Below are 24,736 nucleotides of genomic sequence, written 5' to 3'. Positions count from 1 at the left end.
AAAGAAAATAGGAATAATAGAAAAAAAGCGCAACCACCAGATCAAACTCATTAATTGATGTGGCATAAATCAAAGGCTCAGAGGTAAGGCCGCATGGTAGAACTAAGTCAAGCGCGCAACATAATGCATTAAACCAAGTAATCACAGTGGATGCTCAGGATTATAACATTGAGACACGATCCAAGGGTTGAGAAACATACACGTGAGGATGGTGGTGGAAACCACCATCTTCTCCGGTGAGATACCAGATTTCGGCCACCACGCGCAGGGAAAAAATTTGTAACGAAAATAAAAAGTAAGGACATCAAAATGTAGCTCAGGTGATGTACATCACCACTGTATCCATGGATCTTCCTCAGTCTTCCTATTTAGAGAGAAATGTGAGATGGAAGATCATGGTGTGTCAACTGGAAATGCACGAAATGAACAATTGAGAGCACCACTGGCCTGCCTCAAGTGTGAGGACTTCAGAAAACCACACAAACCAAAGAAAATCACATTGAATTGCAAGATCTAGATCCAAAACGTTTGAAGTTCTACCTCTGAAATGGAGCTTCTAAGGCCACGAATTCTTCAAGATCTTGATCTGCTTTTGCTCTGGAGATGTAATGAAGATGATAGGCTAAGGAATTGAGCTTTGAAAATCAACTAATGATGTTGAATTTCAAGCTTGAAAAAGAGAGAAAAATCTGAAAATTCCTTTGGTAATGGTTGGGATTTCAATTCTGCAACACTTCAGGTCTCCACCAGGTTGAGAAATGAATGAGATTAAGTCTTTATTTATAGCTGAAAAGGGTTGTGCAACATGGTTCCCTCGTGTGCGTGGAATTTGAACCTTGGTTGCATGGGCCTGTGCAAGCGTGTAGCAGGCCTAAAAATGAGTGAAACACCTTGCTGATACCTCATGGAATGGATTTGGACGTGTAATTGGAATGGAATTGGCTTTCACATCAAGTTTCAACATGAAATGCAAAAATGAACATAAAGAAAGTGCTCTTCGAAACTCACCAATGGAAAGTCCAAAAAAGTAATGTGATTAATGGTTGGAAAGCCCTTGAAATAAGGAACAAAAGTCATGTTGGACAAAAATTCATTTCGCATTTGGAAATTAGTGAAAACTGGCTGTGAAAGTTTGGGCACAAAACATGTCTAAGTCACCCTTTGAAAATTTTCACCAAAAGCAAGCCTCTTCAAGCCCCTCTGTTTCCATGATGAAAGCTCCAAATGGAAGAACCTCCAACATAAAAGTTGTAGATATTTCCAAGGTGATCAATTTAGACTTAAATTTTGCATCATTTGGGTTTTTCATGAAAAAGTTATGGGCATTTGAAGTTAGGCACTTTTTCAAATTCAATGACTTAGGTCCAAGGTGACCTATAATGTTTTGTATTATCACATGTATTTATTTTAGGATTATGAAATTTTGTCCAACATAACATTTGTATTAGACATCTTAGGCTTTCCAATTCATTTGGTCTCACCTAAAAATAATAAAAATTAAGGAAGTTAGATCCTTGGAAAGTTGACCCAAAATTAGGGTTTCAGTCAAAATGACCTATAATGTTTTGAATTTAATAATGACCTTCCAAGTTTCAAATGGATTTTTTATGAACATGAAAGTTGTTCATTAAAAGAATTTTTTCTCTTGGGGTCATCTTCATTTGACAAACACATCACAAGTTATATCTCAGTGGACCTCAGTTTAGTCAGATGACTTGACTGGTCAACTTTTCAAGGCCAAACTTCCAATCTTGATGAATAAATGATTGAGGGGCCTCACATAGGCTTATATATGCATAAAATAATGAATTAAAGAACTTCCCTTGATTAAATTTGATCATAGGTTGAGGTTGTTTCATGAGCAAGGCACACTTGAATTAGGGTTTCCTTGGGAAACAATCCTCAAGCCCTTTGGGTTATCTTGATCAAATTGACAAATTAAGATACTTAGGAGACATATATGATGATTAGGAGCTTTGTGGACCATTGCCATGCTTGTTATAATCTTCATCTAGACATTTCATTGAGCTTAGGAGCCTCCTAGGAGCATTGTGGAGCATATGATCACTTGAGATCCAAAATAAAAAGAGTTAGTGACATATTTTTGTGCTTTTGGTTAGTAATCAAATAAGAAAAGAAATGGTATATAATACAAGCACGCTTGGTGATCTCAAACCACTCACGCAAGTCCCAACCCTAGGGTTAAGGAGCCAAACATGCTATGATCCTTGAGGCAATGCACTGAGCAATGATATGATGCCATGCGAGATCTTAGGGTCAAAATTAGGGTCTCACAGATGCCCCTATTTAAGGTCATTCTAGCTGGAGATATGAAGGTTAAAATCTTTGTCTCGACGAGGTAGAATGGGCTTGAATAATAACAAAGAGACAAATTTTGGTCCCTAAGAGACCTCATGATGCAAATGTATGCGTGTAAAATAAAGTTTCCATGGTGAATGATTGCCACGAAGGAAAAGAAATCAGAAGAAACTGAAAAATCCATAGGAGTGACACACTCACTAGGGCGACACAGACTCTGGGGGGAGATAAGGTAAAAATGCGTGAGCAGGTCACGACTGGAAAACTTGCTGGGAGACACGAAGGGATTCCATCAAAATAAATCGATGGAAAGACTCGAGCTGACGCAAAGATGTATGTATTGGGGAATATGCCAATACACCAAAACTATCCACAAAGGATACATCGGATAAAAATCCAGACTCAGACGGGGATGTCCACAAAGGACTCCGCTGAGGAAGAAACAACGAGATATTACCGGCTACTGGGTAATAAACTCAAAGGGAGACAGATTGTCAGAACATCGGTTACTGGGTGAGAGAACAACACGCTCAAGGAGAAACAATATCTAAGACCGGTATAAGGGTGAGAGATATCAATCATCCGAAACATCCGAGGAGGACCTAAGAGGCACATCTCATCTCAGGAAAATCTGACTCCGCAGGGGATAAAAAGTCATAATAGGGAGCAAAAGGAAGGTACACCAGGGATACCGGTTACTGGGCATATAATAGGTGACCAACCAGGCGTGAATTGGGAACATATCCAAGACACTCATCATCCGAAAGGAGGGCTGAAAAGCAATCTCAACTTACAAGATGGGCATTCGATTCCGCAAGGAAATACGAATCTTACTCGACTGGGGAAGAAAAAAACATCGACTGAAGAACGCATGAGATATACTATCTATTACCGTCATAGCGTAGATAACATACTCGCATGGAAGATTATCCACAACCGGTTACTGGGTTAATGAAGGATAAATCGACTGAACAAAAAGGACATCGGGATACCGGTTACTGAGTATAAAATGATGACCAATCAGAAGGAGAAACAATTAATACCAAACAAGGGTAAATGAAAGATGACTCGCTAGGGATACATTGCCTGACAAAAGCAATTATCCAAGAGATATATCACCGGTTACTGGGTGGTATACTCAAAACGAAGGAATATCAATACCGATTACTGGGTAAAGATAACCAACAAAATAGGGGATTACATCTACCGGTTACCGGGTAGAAAACCGTAGAAATAGGACTTACAACTACCGGTTACTGGATAGAAGGCCACGAGATCCACCGGGGAAAAGGATGAACAATTACGTGTTACTGAGCAATTGAACAACTGAACCACAGGGAAATGCAGGGGATAACAAGAAAGGAGTCAATCTAGGAACAAACTAGAAAGACACGATTAAACAAGACTCAACCCAATGAGGATATAACTCAGAGGAGTAATTCCATCCCGATACGCAACCAGGGAGGAAAATGAAATAATAATCATCCACGAGGACATAACTCAGTGGGGAATAAAGAAGGAAAGATAGACACTTTCTGCCTATGGGGCTGACTCTATATGGAGAAATCAGACACGAGCATCTGCTTGGGGAAGAACAATTCACCAATAGTAGGAGATAACAAGCAAAGATATATGGCAAAGAATGCAATCATGAATGAATGCTATGATTATGCATGTATATGCATGGTTTGTGTATGATTAATACTGACGGACAGACATATCTAACACAAACAGGTTCAAGAGTCATGAACAGACATCCGACGTATAGGAGAATTCAGTTCTGGTGGGGATGATCGAATACGGGAAGACATCGATCATCGCTGGGGACATGCAAAGTCACAACTTCCAACTGCCAGGGACTTCTCATCAATTCTCGGGAACAGGTGGCTGAATATCAATAAAATCCTCCGTAGAAGAAACTCTATTGGGGAACTTATCAAGGAATCATGTGAAATTTCGTGGGGAACAAACACCAACCAGATACACGTCAATCAAGACACTCCCTTCCAACTGCTTGAGAGGAAACTCTGCTAAGGGAAGAAAGAACAATTTGCTCCACTAGGGATAAACTAGAAGCATTCTCAAAGGGACTTCCTCGGCTGAGGGAATCGGAAATGAATCATTTGTCAACACGTGACATGTCGGGGATGAAAAGGAAAACAAGCCCTTCACCAATTGCTCTAGACAACTTCTTGCTGAGGAGACAACTGAAAGTTGATAAAAGGATATAAACATGCTAGAATACAAACAAATGTCTTACCTTTTGGTGATCATACTATCCTTGGGAAAGCACTGAGGACATTCCATTTATCCTTTCAGTCTTTGCGGATGTTCATTTTGTTTAAAACAGTTTATAAGACTTTATTTGTTTAAAACAATGATATTTATCAATTAAAACATGCAAACATTTGTTAAACAGGAACAAGTAAGAGTGCCAAGAATTGGATAAAGGCTCAAATTTATTTAATGGGATGGTAGCCCGCAAATGGCGAGACTCCATGGATCTTTACAAATTTGAAATTGGTGATATACATGGAAAAAGGGCTACATTGAACATAATGACCATTTCTCCACCAACTCTGAATTCACTGTATTTAGCGCTTAGGTTGACGACGATTGAGCGAGAATCCCTAACAAATGATAGCTATAGAACAAAGTCTTGTCAGGATGCAGTTACTTGCCAAATCCCTAATTTTTGTGTAGATTGCCCCAGGGTGACGTACTCAATCTAGCGGAATATGTATATTCATTTTTTTTATGTCTCTCACTTTTGCCTGGACCGTCCTTTCGGGTTTTCAATCCACCGAGACGCTCATTTTTGCCTAAGTCGCCCTTTCGAGTTTTCAACTTAGCGAGCTATTCTGTTTTTATTTTAGGCAAAGTATTTCTTGACTGCATCTGAATTCACAGGATGAGTGAAATCCTCCTCATCCATAGTTGTGAGAAACAAAGCACCGCTTGAAAAGGCTCTCTTAACAACATATGAACCTTTATAGTTTGGAGTCCATTTGCCCTTGGAATCGGGCGCGAAAGACAAGACTTTCTTGAGCACGAGGTCACCTTCTCGGAACACATGGGGTTTGACCTTCTTATCAAAAGCTTTCTTCATTCTTTTTTGATATAACTGACCATGGCACATGGCAGTTAATCTCTTCTCTTTGATCAAATTCAACTGGTCATAACGACTCTGAACCCATTCAGCCTCAGCCAACTTGGCTTCCATCAAGACTCTCATTGATGGGATTTCAACCTCTACGGGGAGCACAACCTCCATGCCATATACAAGAGAGAAAGGGGTTGCCCCTGTTGAAGTGCGGACAGATGTACGATAGCCATGCAAAGCAAATGGCAGCATCTCATGCCAATCTTTGTATGTAACAACCATCTTCTGAATAATTTTCTTGATGTTATTGTTAGCAGCTTCAACAACCCCATTCATTTTGGGCCTGTAGGGAGAAGAATTATGATGCGCAATCTTGAACTCGCTACACAGTTCTTTCATCGTCTTGTTGTTCAAGTTAGATCCATTATCAGTAATGATCTTGTCTGGCACACCATATCTGCATATGAATTGGTTCTTGATAAACTTCACAACCACCTGCCTGGTCACACTTGCATACGATGTCACTTCAACCCACTTGGTGAAGTAATCAATAGCTACGAGAATAAAACGGTGACCATTTGACGCCTTTGGTTCAATCATGTCAATCATGTCAATTCCCCACATGGAGAAAGGCCATGGTGAAGAAATATCATTCAGAAGTGTAGGGGGAACATGAATCTTATCCGCATAAATCTGACACTTGTAGCATTTCTTCATAAACTTGCAGCAGTCAGACTCTATTGTCAGCCAATAATAGCCTTCTCTCAACATCTTATTTGCCATGGCATGCCCATTGGAATGAGTACCAAATGAACCCTCATGGACTTCAGTCATCAATAGGCCTGCTTCGTGTCTATCCACACATCTGAGCAAAACCATGTCAAAATTCCTCTTGTAAAGCACATCACGATTAAGGTGGAAACTGCCAGATAATCTCCTCAAAGTTTTCTTATCTTTAACAGATGCCCCAGGAGGGTAAGTCTGACTCTACAGAAAACACTTGATATCATAATACCATGGCTTATCATCTTTTACTTCTTCAACTGCAAACACATGAGATGGTCTATCCAAGCGCATCACAGTAATATTGGGGACTTCATTCCAATACTTCACTATCATCATTGAAGCAAGCATAGCAAGAGCATCCGCCATTCGATTCTCATCTCGAGGAATATGATGGAAGTCAACCTTAGTAAAGAAAGTTGAAATCCTCCTCGCATAATCTCTGTATGGGATGAGGCCATGTTGATTCGTTTCCCATTCACCTTTAATCTGATTAACAACAAGGGCCGAATCACCATAAACATCAAGATGTTTGATCCTAAGATCAATACACTCTTCCAAACCCATAATACAAGCCTCATACTCCGCCATATTATTCGTGCATTTGAAAGTTAGCCTTGCTGTAAAAGGAAAATGCGTGCCTTGAGGAGTAATAATCACTGCCCCAATACCATTTCCATATTGATTAACAGCGCCATCGAACACCATACCCCAACGGGAACCAGGCTCTGGTCCTTCGTCGAGCGTAGGTTCATCACAATCTTTCATCTTCAAATACAGAATCTCCTTGTCAGGGAAATCAAATTTCACGGACTGATAATCTTCAATTGGTTGATGCGCCAAATGGTCAGCCAAGATACTACCTTTAATAGCTTTTTGAGCTCGATACTCAATATCATACTCAGACAACAACATCTGCCAACGGGCAATCCTCCCAGTTAAAGCAGCCTTCTCAAAAATATACTTGATTGGATCCATTTTGGATATCAACCAAGTTGTATGATTTAACATATATTGGCGTAAGCGCTTAGCGGCCCAAGCCAAAGCACAACATGTCTTCTCAAGCATTGAGTACCGAGACTCACAATCAGTAAACTTCTTACTCAAGTAGTATATCGCATATTCTTTCTTTTCTGATTCATCCTGTTGACCAAGGACACAACCCATGGAATCATCAAGCACGGTCAAGTACATAATCAACAGTCTCCCTTCAACAGGCGGAGACAGAATCGGAGGCTCAGACAAATACTCTTTGATATTGTCAAAGGCCTTTTGGAAATCCTCGGTCCAATCATGATGTTGATCTTTCCGAAGGAGCTTGAATATAGGCGCACCTGTGGCAGTCATGTGGGATATAAATCTCGAAATGTAATTCAAGCGGCCAAGAAAACCTCAGACTTGCTTCTCAGTTTTGGGCGCATGCATCTCTTGTATTGTTTTGACCTTGGCAGGATCAACTTCAATGCCTCTCTCTCTGACAATAAAGCCCAATAACTTGCCGGAACGGACTCCAAATGTACACTTGTTCGGGTCCAAGCGGAGCTTGTACTTCCTCAAACGCTGGAAAAGCTTCAACAAGTGTTCTACATGTTCAACTTCCGTTTTCGACTTTGCAATCATAGCATCAACATACACCTTAATCTCCTTATGCATCATATCATGAAACAAGGTAGTCATAGCGCGTTGATACGTGGCTCCGACGTTCTTCAAACCGAAGGGCATCACTCGATAACAGAATGTTCCCCAAGGTGTGATGAATTTTGTCTTCTCCATATCCTTGGGTAAAATTTTAATCCGATTATAACCGGAAAATCCATCCATAAATGAGAAGACATTGAATTTAGTCGTATTGTCTACCAACATATTAATGTGTGGTAGAGGAAAATCATCTTTTGGACTAGCTTTATTCAAGTCACGGTAATCCACACACATTCGGACTTTTCCATCTTTCTTAGGCACGGGCACAATATTGGCCACCCATTGAGGATATGTAGAAGTCACCAGAAACCCCACATCAATTTGCTTCAGAACTTCTTCTTTAATCTTCATTGCCATATCAGGATGAGTTCTTCTAAGTTTCTGCTTCACATGCACACCTCAGGCTTCAACGGCAGGAAATGTTGCACGATATCAGTATCTAAACCAGGCATGTCTTCATACGACCAGGCAAAGACGTCGACATATTCTCGTAGCAGCTCGATCAACCCCTTCTTAACAGACTCTTCAAGGAGTACCCCAATCTTTACTTCACGAATGCAGTCTTCAGACCCCAAGTTGACTGTTTTCAGATTCTCAAGATGCGGCTGAATGATCTTCTCCTCGTGCTCAAGCAGACGGATAATCTAATCAGGAATCTCTTCAACATCATCTTCTTCTGCCTCAAATACAGGGAACTCAAAGTTGGGAGATGGTGTTGGATCATTATGTTCAATGGGTTTGATTAACCTGCATAATGATTTTGAGTATAAAAGAGATTTCAGAATTCAAACAAGGCAAATCATTATGCAGATGAAAAGATTGATTTTATTCTCTTTTTTAGGGTTTTATAGTGATCACCAATTTCATGCAAAAAAGCAAAAAGGAAAAATAATTTTGGAAAACAAACATTTAACATGTGATTATTGAATGAATATCATTGTATTAATCAAATTATGCCAGCAATGTCTTCACTTCTCCTTTTGGCATGGGAGAAGGGTTTTGAACAAAATGAACACATTACATTGACTTATGGATAACTGTTGGAACATCAACAACGACCCAATTATTGCAGATTCCTCCGGGTATGACAAAGTTGTCAAGATCCTCCTCTTCATCATCTTCAAGAATGGCAGCAGCTTCCTGATCTTCAACGGTGTGGATGAAACCTCCACTCTGGAACAACCCAAGATCATTAGAAACACCAGAAGAGTACCCTATGCCAGCTCGGGACTTGTTATCTTCCAACTTGATCATTTTCCCCAAACCAGTAGTTGCACCATGCTCAATGGCCAACTTCACGTCATTATAAGAGACAAATGAAGAAAGTCCTTTCCTCGAAGGCTCAGCAATAGACAAAGCTTGGAACGGAGTCCCAACCTCATCCTCAACATCAATATAGGAGAAGGAAGATAAATGACTGACCAAGAGAGCCTTCTCTCCCCCTATCACCACCAACTTCTTATTCTTCACGAACTTCAACTTTTGGTGTAGGGTGGATGTCACGGCGCCTGCCTCGTGAATCCATGGTCTGCCAAGCAAACAGCTGTAAGATGGATGAATATCTATGACCTGGAAAGTGATCTGAAAATCACTAGGTCCAATCTTGATCGGGAGTTCTAATTCGCCGATCATAGTTTTACATGATCCATCAAACGCCTTCACAACCACTCCACTTTGCCTCATGGGAGGCCCCTGATACGAAAGTTTGGCAAGAGTGGATTTTGGCAATACATTGAGTGATGACCCTGTATCCACCAACACATTGGACAAGGCATCATCCTTACAGTTTATAGATATATGTAAATCCAAATTGTGGTCTTTTCCCTCCTCGGGAAGATTAGCATCATAGAAGCTCAAATTGTTGCAAGCAGTTATATTTGCAACAATGCTATCAAACTGCTCGATTTTGACATCGTGATCCACGTATGCCACGTCCAACACCCTCTGCAAAGCTTCACAGTGTGGCTCGGAATTCATCAACAAAGATAAGACAGATATCTTTGATAGAGTTTGAAGCAATTGATCAACAACATTATATTCACTCCTTTTGATGAGCCTCATCATCTCATCACCATCCTCTTTCATAATGCCAGACTGAACAACCAGGATAGGAGTATTATTATTTTTAACAACAACAGGTTCAACACCCTTAACAGCAGGAACAAAATTATTTGGAGAAGAAGTCCCCACGGGACCGGCAGGATTAACAACGGTTCTTTTCACAATGTCTTCATGGGATTTCGGCTGAGCCGAGAAAACACGACCACTACGGGTCACTCGACTGACATCTGAAATGCTCACCATATAAGTTGAGGGAAACGAAACCTCTTTTCTATCCTCCAGCATGACTGTGTTATATCGGTAAGGAACAACTTTGTCTGATACATAAGGGACAGGGCCCGCTGGCTTAATCACAAGAGCTGGCAATACCTTCTTCTTGCTGCCATCATACTTGATAATGACAGGCTCAGGAATTTTAAACATGGGGGTGATAACATCAACTTCGTCTTCATTACGATTCTGAAGTATCTCAATCATCCCTTGATCTATCATCTCTTGGATGTCCCTTCTCACTTGACGGCATCCTCTCTCATTGATAGTGCACACCTGACACCTATCGTGGTCATGTTCATAGTGGCTCTATTCACACAACAGCTTATGCATCTCGACTAAGGATTGCCTTATGTCATTCACATAAAGGACTTTGTATTTGCCAGGGCATCCCTGAACCATATTAACAGCTACTTTCCCATGCTCGGGAAACAGGTTCTTCTTCACATTTGGACCTACGTCCTCAAAAAACAATATCCCACTTCTCACAAGGTCTTGCACCTTGGTCTTCAATGGATAACAATTCTCCACATCATGTCCGGGAGCCCCGGAATGATACACACAATGAAGCTCGGGCTTATACCACCACTGAGGATTGGTTGGTATAGCGGGAGGATCTTGTGGAGTTATCAACTTCATATCGATCAAGGAAGGATAAAGCTCAGCATAAGTCATCGGAATTGGGTCAAAAGTTACCCTTTTCCTCTTGTAGTTGCTGGTGCTGGTGTTATTATTGTTGCGAGGCTGGTAGGCCTGTTGTTGTTGACGATGTTGTTATTGTTATTATTGATGAACTTCTCTGAAAGCAGGTGCTATATGAGCCACCTGGTGTTGGTTGACAGTCCGACGAACTTCCTTCCTCCTTACAAAGGGCCTTCTTTTGACATGAGAGGACACATCGTGAGTCTCTCCCTCTTTCTTCCTAGCAAAGCCTCCATACTTCTTTGTTGTGGAACCGTCATCTCGGGATAAACGTCCTTCATGGACCCCCTCTTCTAATCTCATCCCCATATTCACCATTTCGGTGAAGTCTGAGGGAGCACTAGCAATCATTTTCTCATAATAGAAAGAGCTCAAAGTCTTCAGGAAGATCTTTGTCATCTCCTTCTCCTCCAGGGGTGACACTATCTGAGTTGCCAGTTCTCTCCATCTCTGGGCGTATTCCTTGAAGATCTCCTTATCCTTCTGGGACATTGCCCTAAACTGGTCCCTGTCTGGAGCCATATCTACATTATATTTGTACAGCTTTACAAAGGCCTCGCCTAGATCATTGAAAGTGCGGATGCTTGCACTTTCCAGCCCCATATACCACTGGAGCGCAACACCTGTCAGGCTATCTTGAAAGTGGTGAATCAGCAGTTGGTCGTTGTCAGTCTGTGTTGACATCTTGTGAGCATACATCACAAGGTGGCTGAGCGGGCATGTATTTCCCTTATACTTCTCAAAGTCAGGTACTTTGAATTTAACAGGGATTTTCACGTTGGGCACTAGGCACAACTCAGCAGCACTTTTCCCGAAGAGGTCCTTACCCTTCAAAGTATTCAGTTCCTTGCGCAGCTCAAGGAATTGATCTTTCATTTCATCCATTTTTTCATATACATCCGGGCCCTCAGATGGCTCGGAATGATAAATGGTGTCTTCAATGCGGGGAAGGGTGTGCACAATGGGAGGTGGCACAGATAGGATCGGGCTAGATGCCGGCATAGAAGCGAGAGTAGGGGCAAAGCCCTCTGGCATGAAATTAGAAGGCATTCCCCAATGGAACCCGACTGGCATAGTCGGAGCGAAGTGGGCTGTTGCAGCAGGCACAGTTGAAGTAGCTACCTCAGATATGACCGTCCTCGCGGGAGGAGTTGCAGGAGTTGGCGAAGCTTGGCTTTGTGCGGCCAGAACTGACTCCATCATGGCAGTCAGCCTATCAATCTCTTCCTTCAAGTCCCTGTTTTCTTGCTCAAGGTGTTCCATTATCTTCGGATGGTTGGCTCTGGTATTATATCGGTGTGTCAGCTTGTCTTCAAAATAAATGAAGAGCAAAGAGTTAGACCACTGATCAAGAGCTTGGAACAAAACCTGCTTATGCATATGATGCATGCAATGTTTGTGCATATGGTTTGTTTTTTATTAGAGGAACTTTATAGATATTTATTTGCAAATATTTGGAAAATATTAAAATTTTAAGACATATATGGAATACTCATAATATTTGGAAACTTGTTACACCAAGGAAGTAATACAGTTTCGGTAACCAAATACAATGCAAGAGAGAAGGAGAATGAATATCCTATGGAGCCCTAGAAACAATCGTCCAAAGCCTTCGAGATCAGAAGATAAGTTGCACGAAGCCTATTCACCTATTTCTCATAAGCTGCCTCCATATCGGCCTTCTCCTTGGCGAGCTGATCATACTTCCTCTTCCAAAACCTAGATGAGTGAGGAAGAAGAGAAGTAACCACATCATCAGGCTCATCAATAACCTGATGCTCTAGAAACTCTATCACTGCATCCTTATCTTTGAGCTACTGAAGAAGTTCCTCACGCTCACGAACCCATGCACGTGACGGTCTTCATCTCTCAACTCCTCTACTCTTTGGTTAGGGAGGGTTGAAGGCCCAACCATAACCACAGGGGTAGGTCTCGGGTATTCGTACGGAATGCGGTACTCAAGAGCTCTCTTCCTCACCCAAGAGGTGTAGGGTTCCAAAGCAATGCAATTCTTCGGACCAAGCTCATTCCTCCCTTTTCTATGAACTTTGCGCCAGGCGCGGACCATCCTATCCTTCAAGTTCTGGGGATCTTTACCCTCTTGAAAGAACAAGCCTTCCAACAAAATATTGTTAGGTTTATCCTTTAAGTGGAACCCAAGCTGACAGCGAGCCAAAGTAGGATTGTAGTTAATTCCACCACATGTACCAAGAAGAGGTACATTGGAGAATTCACCACAAGAGTCAATAATCTGAACACCATCATAAACACGGTTATACCAAGAGATATCATCATTTGTGAGAGACATAAGTCTCGTGGACCACCGTAGACATCCCTTGTTCTCCTTGAAGGCAAGCGTCTGAGGCAAGTGCGAAATAAACCACTTGTACAACAGAGGAAAACAACACACAATGGAACCACCACCCCGTGCATTCCTCACATGCAAAGAGAAATAAGTGTCACCCAACAGAGTTGGAACGGGATTAAGAGAAGAGAAAATCCTAATAGCGTTCACATCCACGAAGTTATCGATGTTGGGGAATAACACTAGCCCATAGATGAGGAGTACAAACATGGCTTCAAAAGCTTCCTCACTCATGGCCTTCCCAAACAAAGTAGCTTTGGCAATGAGAAAATCAGATGGGGGACCTTGAATTCCATCTTTGGTAGTCATATTAGCAACAATGTCAAATACCTCCACATGAAGCATGTCAGCAATTTCTTGGGAAGATGGAACCTTCTCCAAACCACTGAACGACAACTGGTCAAGAATAGGTATACCCACATGATAGGCATACTCCTCAAGTGTAGGAAGAAGTTGGAAATCCGGAAAAGTGAAGCACCGATACAAGGGATCGTAGAATTGTACCAACACACTCATCAAACCTTCATCCACTCTAGTAGAAAGAATAGACAGAAGCTTCCCATGGCGAGCTTTGAATTCCAAAGGCTCTAGTACATAAGATGCCAAACTCCTTAACTCTTTCAAGTCGGGTTGTCTGAAACTGTAATTCTTCATATTCCTTCTTTGCTTATCCATGTCTGAAAATTTGCAAATAGACCTCTTAAGTTCCTTGAAATTTTTTATTGTTGATGATATGGATGCATATGAATGTATGAATGCATGGATGCAACAATCACACTCAAGGATCAAGCAAGTCACACCACATAAAGGTCACAGGATGGCTCAAGTCATTGTCAATATCAATCATCCATTTTGGTGGATTATGGTTTATACCTTATCAACACCCAAGTTCCATTGATATTGAGGATGTACGAGAACAGATTAACCGTGAATCAAAGGTTTGTTGTAAGTCACGAGCATGGAGTCTCGGTTAAGAACCACCCAATGGGAGTGTACTATGGTTAAACCTGACAATCATGTTCTAAAAGGGGTCCCATAGTCATCATCTCATCTTTATGATATTATCGGATAAAACGACTACTCGTTCTCCAAAAATATTCTCAAAAGGGACTCTTATGAGTGTAGTATCGCGTAACAATCGTCTCAAGTCTTACACTTGAACAACCTTCGCACTACGTCCTAAAATAGGCCAAGATGGGCTAGGTATCTAAGGTCCTTGGCTTCTAAGGTTTATATTGGAAAGAGTAATGCCTAACCACAACTACTTGTGTGATATTATTGATCCCAATAAGACCTCCACCAAGTGAATGGGCTTACAAGTCAACTTGCTAAGGAATAACTCCACACAAGTCAACAAGACTATACCATTCTCCTATCATAAGTGCACTCGAGTTCGGGTATAGAACTCATCTCACAAGAAACCACCAAGCATGCAAGCAATTAATACATCAAGCAATTCAACATTACAAACAATACAGTCATCCCAAATTTACACAAAAATATGTCACCAATAACTATAACCATACCACACACATAAGCAAAAAGTAGGCTAAACCCACTAAAGAGACTTAACTCCCCATCAGAGTCGCCACTTTTCTGTAGCGGGGTTTTCGTTACCTTTAGGTTTATTAACTAAACCAAAAGTAAACAAATAATTCGAGTCGCCACCGCACTTTTATTTGTCCAAAGGAAAGGCTAAAAAGCGAACAAAAGCCAAGGTAAGAAGTTTTATCAAATCAAAAACTAATAAAATGTCAGAGATCTGGGTAAGGGGGTTGGTTATGAAATGGGAAGGTTTTACACAACCAAAACATCCTTAGTACTCTAAGGGAACCCTTTTTGCAAATATGTGTTGTAGGTTGGTATTTATGAAAAGATTTGTGCAAAAGATTAAGGGGATGAGAAAAAAATAGATTATATTTACAAATTTTGTTATTTGAATGGATGAACCAATTGCCTACGTACCATCACAAAGGAGGATCAAAACCTCGTAGTTCGGGGTAAAAATCACAAAGATGGGTGAATTGATTTGATCAAAAGCCTTAAGGTCTTTCGTTATCAAAGGGAGAAAACTCAACATAAACCAACAATACACCATGAGAGGAGAGCTTCAACATACTAGTGAGGGATTAACCCTATAATAAGTATGGAAGACTTATAATCCAATCACTAAGGATAAGGTGAGATTCACATCAACCACTATGATAACTCAAACCTATGACTAATGTTTATGAAAAGTTTCAACAAAGGTGGCCATTGGAACCACAAAACAAACTTGAAGTGAGTTAGATTTACAAGTTAGGTGTATTTACAAAAAATGAAGTCAAAGTTGGATTTAAGATTTGTTCATAATGAGTATTTATGAAAAGATTTTGAAAAGTCAAAGGCATAAGGCCTAGGTTTCTAGTTCGAAACAAAGTCAAAGTTTGCAAGAAAAGATTTTGGCTTGGTTAGAGTGAGGAGAAGAAGAGAAGGGTTAGTCCTAAAGCATACAGAGATGAGAGAGAAAAGATAAACCCTTGGAGTTCCTTTTCTTGAAATCATAGAGATGATTCAAGATGCTCATTTTCTTTGGACTTAGCAAATAAACAAGCAATCAAACAACTTGGATTCAAGCTCCTAGGATCTCCATTTGGCTTGTCTCTCTTAACTTGGCTACTCATGACAATGGTCCTCTTTACTATCTCAAGATGGAATCCCTATCACACAAGAGCAAACATCAAAAAGTTCTCAACACAATAAGGGGAATGGACAAAGAATAAGTTTAGATGAAAAGTCCTTTAAAGTCAACTTTGAAATTTAGCATTCTAAAGGTATGAGGCCTAGTTTCTCTTCAACAAGTTTAGCATTCTAAAGGCATGAGGCCTAGTTGTTATTCAACAAGTTTAGCATTCTAAAGGCATGAGGCCTAGTTGCTCTTGAACTCCTTTAAGCATGGGTATGTCCTAATTCTAAGTCATTTCTCCTTTTTGCATTAAGTTCACACAAAACAAAGACAAAGCAATCACAAGACAACAATATATACAATAATGAGCTCAAATGAGCAAAAGAAAAATGACATAAACATAAAATATGTGCTCAAGTGAGCAAAATGAAAAGTAAAATGAATAAATGAGCAAGAAATAAATTGCATTAAAGTAAATTGCAAGAAATTAAATGCTCAAATTAAAGTTAGTAATTAGTATGGTTATGTTAGTTTGTCATAAGACAATGTAGCGCTATGTTAAGCAATCGTAAGTGGACTAATATAGTAGTCACACCTATCTGAGGCCGGTCAATAAAACTATAGGCAAATGAACACAAGTTAGAGATCATGACTAGTAAGCCAAGCTCCACAAACTTGCCATTCCAAAACAAAAGGGGAAAGGGCCTTGTATGGACTTTAGGTTTTTTGCTTGACCAAGAAGCAACCTATCTTGGACACAAAACAATTCACTTGATCTTGGATCAAATTGAGTTTGGTTTGGATCAAATAAGGTTAAACCTCTCATTTGTCAAGACAAACCATAAGACATTAACTCATTGGCCAAATGGTGAAAAGAATGGTATGAATATGAAAGGGAGGGAAAGAGAATTCAAGTATTAAACTCAATTGATCAAATGTGAACCAAGTCATCATCAATCAATGCTAAACAGAAAAGAAATGAAGATTGCAAGTCAACAAGTCACTCATAATTTTTTTGGTATTTTTTGAATTAAAAATAAATGCAAAATAAAATAATCAAAATATGGTCAAACCTCAAATTTAATTCAAATCAACTTCAACAAATCCAATTAAATTCTCATAGGTCTAACATGGTCAAATAAACTTTGACTAAATTTCTCAACAATTTTGGAAATCAGAAACTATTTTAAAACAATTAAAAACAATGGAAAAATAACACAATATGAATTAAAATCTCAAATAAATCTAAAATCAAATAAGAAATTGATGAGACTATTTTTCATTGGCTTATCATGACCCATAGGTGTTAGGAAAATATTTTTGGATTTTTCAAATATCAGAAAGTAATTAAAAATGAATTAAAACTATTAAAAATCAAATAATCCACAAAAAATATTAAATGAAGTCACAAAAATAATAAAAAATCAAAATATGAAATTAGATTTTTTAAGAAATTTTTTGGAATTGATCTCATATTTTTGTGACTTCAAATAAATTTTCTATGAAGTTTTGAAAATAAAAGGTATTAACTGAAATTAAAAGAAAATAGGAATAATAGAAAAAAGCGCAGCCACCAGATCAAACTCATTAATTGATGTAGCATAGATCAAAGGCTCAGAGGTGAGGCCGCATGGTAGACTTAAGTCAAGCGCGCAACATAATGCATTAAATCAAGTAATCACAATGGATGCTCAGGATTATAACATTGAAAACACGATCCAAGGGTTGGGAAACATACACGTGAGGATGGTGGTGGAAACGACCATCTTCTCCGGTGAGATACCAGATTCCGGCCACCACGCGCAGGGAAAAATTTTGTAACGAAAATAAAAAGTAAGGACATCAAAATGAAGCTCAGGTGATGTACATCACCACTGTATCCATGGATCTTCCTCAGTCTTCCTATTTAGAGAGAAATGTGAGATGGAAGATCATGGTGGGTCAATTGGAAATGCACGAAAAGAACAACTGAGACCACCACTGGCCTGCCTCAAGTGTGAGGACTTCAGAAAACCACACAAACCAAATAAAATCACATTGAATTACAAGATCTAGATCCAAAAAGTTTGAAGTTCTACCTCTGAAATGGAGCTTCTAAGGCCACGAATTCTTCAAGATCTTGATCTGTTTTTGCTCTAGAGAAGTAATGAAGTTGATAGGCTAAGGAATTGAGCTTTGAAAATCAACTAAAGATGTTGAATTTCAAGCTTGAAAAAGAGAGAAAAATCTAAAAATTCCTTTGGTAATGGTTGGGATTTCAATTCTGCAACACTTCAGGTCTCCACCAGGTTAAGAAATGAATGAGATTGAGTCTTTATTTACAGCTGAAGAGGGATGTGCAACATGGTTCCCTCATGTGCGTGGAATTTGAACCTTGGTTGCATGGGCCTGTGCAAGCGTGTAGCAGGCCTAAAAATGAGTGAAACACCTTGCTGATACCTCATGAAATGGATTTGGACGTGTAATTGGAATGGAATTGGCTTGCACATTAAGTTTTAACATGAAATGCAAAAATGAACATAAAGAAAGAGCTCTTTGAAACTCACCAATGGAAAGTCCAAAAAAGTAATGTGAGTAATGGTTGGAAAGCCCTTGAAATAAGGAATAAAATTCATGTTAGGAAAAAATTCATTTAGCATTTGGAAATTAGTGAAAACTGGCTGTGAAAGTTTGGGCACAAAACATGTCTAAGTCACCCTTTGAAAATTTTCACCAAAAGTAAGCCTCTTCAAGCCCCTCTGTTTCCATGATGAAAGCTCCAAATGGAAGAACCTCCAACATAAAAGTTGTATAACTCTTCAAGATGATCAATTTAGACTTAAAGTTTGCATCATTTGGGTTTTTCATGAAAACGTTATGGGCATTTGAAATTAGGCACTTTTTCAAATTCAATGACTTAGGTCCAAGGTGACCTATAATGTTTTGTATTATCACATGTATTTATTTTAGGATTATGAAATTTTGTCCAACATAACATTTGGATTAGACATTTTATGCTTTCCAATTCATTTGGTCTCACTTCAAAATAATAAAAATTAAGTAAGTTAGGTCCTTGGGAAGTTGACCCAAAATTAGGGTTTCAGTCAAAATGACCTATAATGTTTTGAAATTAATAATGACTTTCAAAGTTTCAAATGGATTTTAGATGAACATGAAAGTTATTCATATGGTTCTTAAGAACATTTATTCTCTTGGGGTTAATCTTCATTTGACAAGCACATCACAAGTTATATCTCAGTGGACCTCAGTTTAGTCAGATGACTTAACTGGTTAACTTTTCAAGGCCAAACTTCCAATCTTGATGAATGAATGATTGAGGGGCCTCACATAGGCTCATATATGCACAAAATAATTAATGAAATAACTTCCCTTGATTAAATTTGATCATAGGTTGAGGTTGCTTCATGAGCAAGGCACAGTTGAATTAGGGTTTCCTTGGGTAACAATCCTCAAGCCCTTTGGGTTATCATGATCAAATTGACAAATTGAGATACTTAGGAGACATATATGATGATTAGGAGATTTGTGGACAATTTCCATGCTTGTTATCATCTTCATCAAGCCATTTCATTGAGCTTAGGAGCCTCCTAGGAGCATTGTGGAGCACATGATCACTTGAGCTTCAAAACAAAAAGAGTTAGTGACATATTTTTATGCTTTTGGTTAGTAATCAAATAAGAAAAGCAATGATATATAATACAAGCACTCTTGGTGATCTCAAACCACTCACACAAGTCCCAACCCTAGGGTTAAGGAGCCAAACATGCTATGATCCTTTAGGCAATGCACTGAGCAATGATATGATGCCATGCGGGATCTTAGGGTCAAAATTAGGGTCTTACAGAGACCCTCAATGAAAGGGATCAAGCTAGGTTCCAAATTATCTCTAAGCATCATATATGTATCCTCATGTTATTTATTTTTCATTTTGATCAATAATTCATCAAGATTTTGAAGCTTGTTTGTCAAGGAAGCCCTAATTCATCTGGGTATCTTGTGTGCCTTCCTCAGCAAGTTTCTTCAACATTTGGTAAAAGATATCAAGATATACTTCTTTATACATCATATTAAGCATATATGATCCTCCATGAGCCCAAAAGATCAAAGGAACTTCAAGTTTACAAGTTGGTTCAAGGAGGTTGACCAGAAAAGTCAACTGGTCAAATCTAGGGTTCCTTAGACCCTATCTCCTATAATTTGTGTCATATTAAAATGATTCCAAGAGAAACTATACTTTTTATGACATTATAAAAAACTTTCATGTTGGCATAAAGAGCTAATTTTGCCTTTAAAGTCATTTTTTATGGTGAGAGATTATAGGTAATTTTGTTCGTGCCCTAGATAGAAGGTCAACTTCCAAGAACCATAACTTCCTCAATTTTTATGATATGAATATAATCCAAGTTTCGTGATTAATTTTGATACGTATTCTTCAAATTTTATTCTTTGAGAAAGTTCAAATTCCACTTGCAAGTCACATTCTATGAGGAAACATTATAGGCCCATTTTGGTCCTCATCATTGAACAAGCAAGTTTACTCAACTTCTAAAATCCATATCTCTATCACACTAGCTCCAAATGGTGTCAAATTTGTTATCAAATTGAATATGATTGAAAGAGATACAACTTTTTAGAAGCAACCAAAGGCATTTGAAACCCACAACAACAGTTATTCAAGATGGAAAAAGGGGTCATTTGACTTTTAACTTAGAAAATTTTCAAGTATATTTGATTCTTCCAACTTCAAGGTAATAATTCACCATGTTCCAAGCTTCAAATGGAAAAAGTCCTAACGTCAAAGTTGTCCCCCATGATGGTAGATTTCCAAAGAATCCAAGATCACTTCATTTGGACAAGAATTGAGGGACTTGCACATAGGTTCTTCTCATGGCTTGATTTAGCAATATTTGAACTCAATTGTTACACAACTTTTCATGGCCTCATGTTATGACATCAGTATCATTTTGGCACAAATTTGGTTGGATTGCAATGATCATTTGGGTCTGAACACATGCACATGAACTTACTATTTTTGGTCTAAATTTTGAAAGGTGTAGAAATTAATTCCATTTCCTAAATAATGAAGAGCATTGCCTCAGATTGAGGGGAGAACCATTGCCCAAGTTGTGCCAAGCAATCCCATAGCCACACTTGAGAGAATACCTTGAGGATTTCATTAAAATCGAGCTTCTAGTTCAACTTTTATTTGTGAACTAGAACTCCAAGGATTCATCACCTTTTTCACTTCAATCAACTCCTACAAGCAAGAGGAAGAAGAACCAAGTGGAATTGCATCAAGAATTACTTTTAAAGTTGTTACCCGAAGGTGAATTTTCTCAAACTTCTCCTCTTCGATTCTCTCTCATTTCTTAAGATCTTGGCTTGATTTGTGCATGACTGAATTCCTACCAATGCATGCATTATTATTGAGTTGCTTTGAGGTTGAGTCGAAGCAATTCAGTTTTGGTACCTCAACTTTCAACTCCACATTTCTCATTATAGAGTGAGAGTTGGAAATTTTTTGAGGTGATATTTGGAATCATCGTGTTTTTCTCTTCAAAATGGTATATGATCCATTCATTTTCATGAACTTTTTATCTGGACCAATCTGGTGAGTTGGTCGGAGAAGATGATCGGAGCTAGGGCTCTGGTGATGTGTTGGCACGATCCACACCATCTGATCTCGTGGCTATGTTCTAAGCTTTTAAATACCAAACGTGTGATGCTTGACTATAGTGCACCATGGAATGCGCGCGCTTGACCATCAGATCTTGCACCTCAATTACCGAGGGAAATCTGATGGCCCATGTTTTTTTGATTTAGTTTATTTTTCCAAATTAATTTTTAAATAGCATTTTCTTATTAAATTCACTATAATTTCATTTTTAATCCAAAAATTATATGACTACCACCAAAATTTCACAAATAATTTCTTCATCCCATTTCTGAATTAAAATTAATTTTTGGATTGAGTTTGATAATTTTAGTGAATTTTGTGATTTTTGACTTGTTTTAATTGATTTTTAAATACTTATGACTTTTAAAAAATGCCAAAAAAATTAGTCAATGGTCTTTTGACATTGTTTGATCTATGATAAATCCCTTGGCCATTTCTTTGTTGATTTGAAGGGATTTTAGTTTTTTCCCCTTTAAAAAATTATTTTCTTCATTTTAAAAATTGATTTAAATTGTTTTAATTGCTTTAATATTTTATTAAGCTATTTTATTGACTTTGTGTTGACTCAACTTCTATTTGACCTTGGCCTTGGTTGAATTGGATCTTGACTTGGTCAATACCATTGGATTTAGGGGGTTGATGAAGTTTGAACTTCATCCCTCAAAATGAATGAATGGTATTGATCAAGTGAGGTTCATCCCTTGACCAATTCGGGATCTCTTTCACTTAATATTTTTATCTTCATCTCACTTCTTCACCAATCCTTTCATGGCCAATAATTTCTCATAGATCAAAATGCTAGTTGATTCATCAATGACCTTGTGTCAGATGAATCAACATGAGCTTGATTGAGATATGCCTATCCCCTCTTATTTTTGTGTGTGGTATGCTTTAGGAGATTGGTATTGATATCTTGTATCTAGCATACATTAACACCAATATTATTATTGATCGGCCTCAGATAGTTGTGACTTCTACATAAGTTCAATTATGATTGCTTAATATAGCGCTAAATTTATCCCAAAAGCAATAAATTTTTTGCAAGTGAGATTGTAAGTCTCCCATTCCTCATGGTATTGTGTGAAGATTTTGCCTCTTTTCTGTTTGTAAGAGATAATGGCATACTTGTTGGTTTTATCCAAGTTGGAGCCCTTCTCATGAATGATGTTTAGGTTCATATCTTCATGCTTGTGAGTGGATGGTTGAGTGTTCTCCAAAAAATGACTTAAACAAACTTTTCTTCCTTCACTAACATTCACTAACATCTCTTTGTATTGACTTTATTTTAATTTCATTTACTTTAATGCAATTTAAATTATTGCATTTTATCATTTATTGTCATTTACATTCATGCAAATTGTTTATGTTTCAGTCATTTTTAATTTGCTCACTTGAGCCATTGTATTTGTGCTTGTGATATATTTTGTGCTTGTGATTTTGTTTTGTTTGTGGTCTTAGGACTTTAAAATACTTAATAAAAACAAAACCCTAAAAAAATACATTGGTGGACTGTTAGACCTCTATCAGTGACTTGATTTGGACCTACGGACTTAGAGTAGATAACATCCCTGAGCTATGGAAGAACTTGGCCAATGCTATTACTTTGAGACCATTTCTTGGCCAACGCCATTCATCTGATATAAGCTTGAGAAACTCCTTTGGTTTATCTGTTACACTTATTCTTTCTTGTCCGAATTGTTATTTTGATCTTATTGATATCATTTGATGTTTTCTCTTTGAGTATGTTTCAAGGGATATTTCATCTGATACATATTGAAGATTGCTTACTTTGGAGTGCTTTATTGGATGTTTGGTTATCTTTATTTGATACCATTGGTCTTCTTATTAATTGCTTGGATGATTATGGTTTTGTTGCTTGCTTGACAATCCAAAGGAAATAGGTTTCTAGCTGACATTATTGTCTTGTGGGTGCTTCCCATGGGTTAGATCTTTTCAACTCTAAACTTTTAAATCTTATCTAGGATAGTCCCTCCATCTCCTCCTCCTTCTTTAATTTCAGAATCTCCCTCTCATTTTCAAAACTTCCTTGCTTGTTATTTTTCAACTTCAACTTGTTTTAATGAGTAGAAACCTTGGCCTTATTCCATTGTTTTTTCAAAATATTTTCTTAATCAACCTTGTAAATAAAATTAATCATATTGACTTTATTTTCAAAAAAACAAAAAATAATAAACAACCTCATCTAATCATTTTAGCCACTTTGTGCCTTTTCCTTTTAAACTTTTCAAAAGAAGGCATTTAGATTTGAGTTATCTTTGGTTGAGATATAATTCTCCCATTCCATGATATATTGATTATAAGACTTTCCATTTATTAGGGGTTAGTGGTATACTTGTTGATTGAATCCAAGTTGGAACCCTCCCTCTTAAATGTTGTAAAGCCCTCATTATTGGTGGATGTTTGGTTGAGTATTCTCCCATTGATAAAAAAAAAGATCTTTAAGCTTTTGTTAAAATCAATCCACCAATCTTTGAAATTTTTATCACGAACTACGAGGTTTTGATCCCTCATTTTTATGTTTGTACGTAGGCATAAGACCAAAGGTCTTGTCAAACACAAAAAAATATAAATAATGAATTCTTTTCTCATCCCCTCATTCTATTTTTTTAGCAAACATCTTTTTCAACTAAAACACTTACACACAAAAAAGGGCTCCCTAGGAATACCTAGAACACTTTGGGTGATAATACCTTCCCTCTGTGTAACCAACTCCCTTACTTGTAATCTCTGACATTTTATTAGTTTTGATTTTAAAACTTCTTATCTTTGGATTTTGCTCAAACTTTTTCCCTTTTTCTTTGGAAACAATAAAAGTGCGGTGACGACTCTTGTTTTGTTGACGTTGAGTTAACCAATAGCTTAGTGGTCATGAATTTATCGCTATATAAAGAAAGTGGCGACTCTGCTGGGGAGTAGTCCTCATTGGGTTTAGTCTACTTTTTTGTGTGTATTATATTTGTTTATTGTTGATGTTTGTGTGTTTGTATATATTGTATGTGTGATACTTTCTGTCTATTATGCTTGGTGATCTCTATGTGGTGAGATAAGTTCTAACTCAAACTTGAGTGAAAT

Source organism: Lathyrus oleraceus, chromosome 4, assembly GCF_024323335.1.
Source record: "Lathyrus oleraceus cultivar Zhongwan6 chromosome 4, CAAS_Psat_ZW6_1.0, whole genome shotgun sequence".
Taxonomy (NCBI): Eukaryota; Viridiplantae; Streptophyta; class Magnoliopsida; order Fabales; family Fabaceae; genus Lathyrus; species Lathyrus oleraceus.
This window is presented reverse-complemented; position numbering follows the sequence as displayed.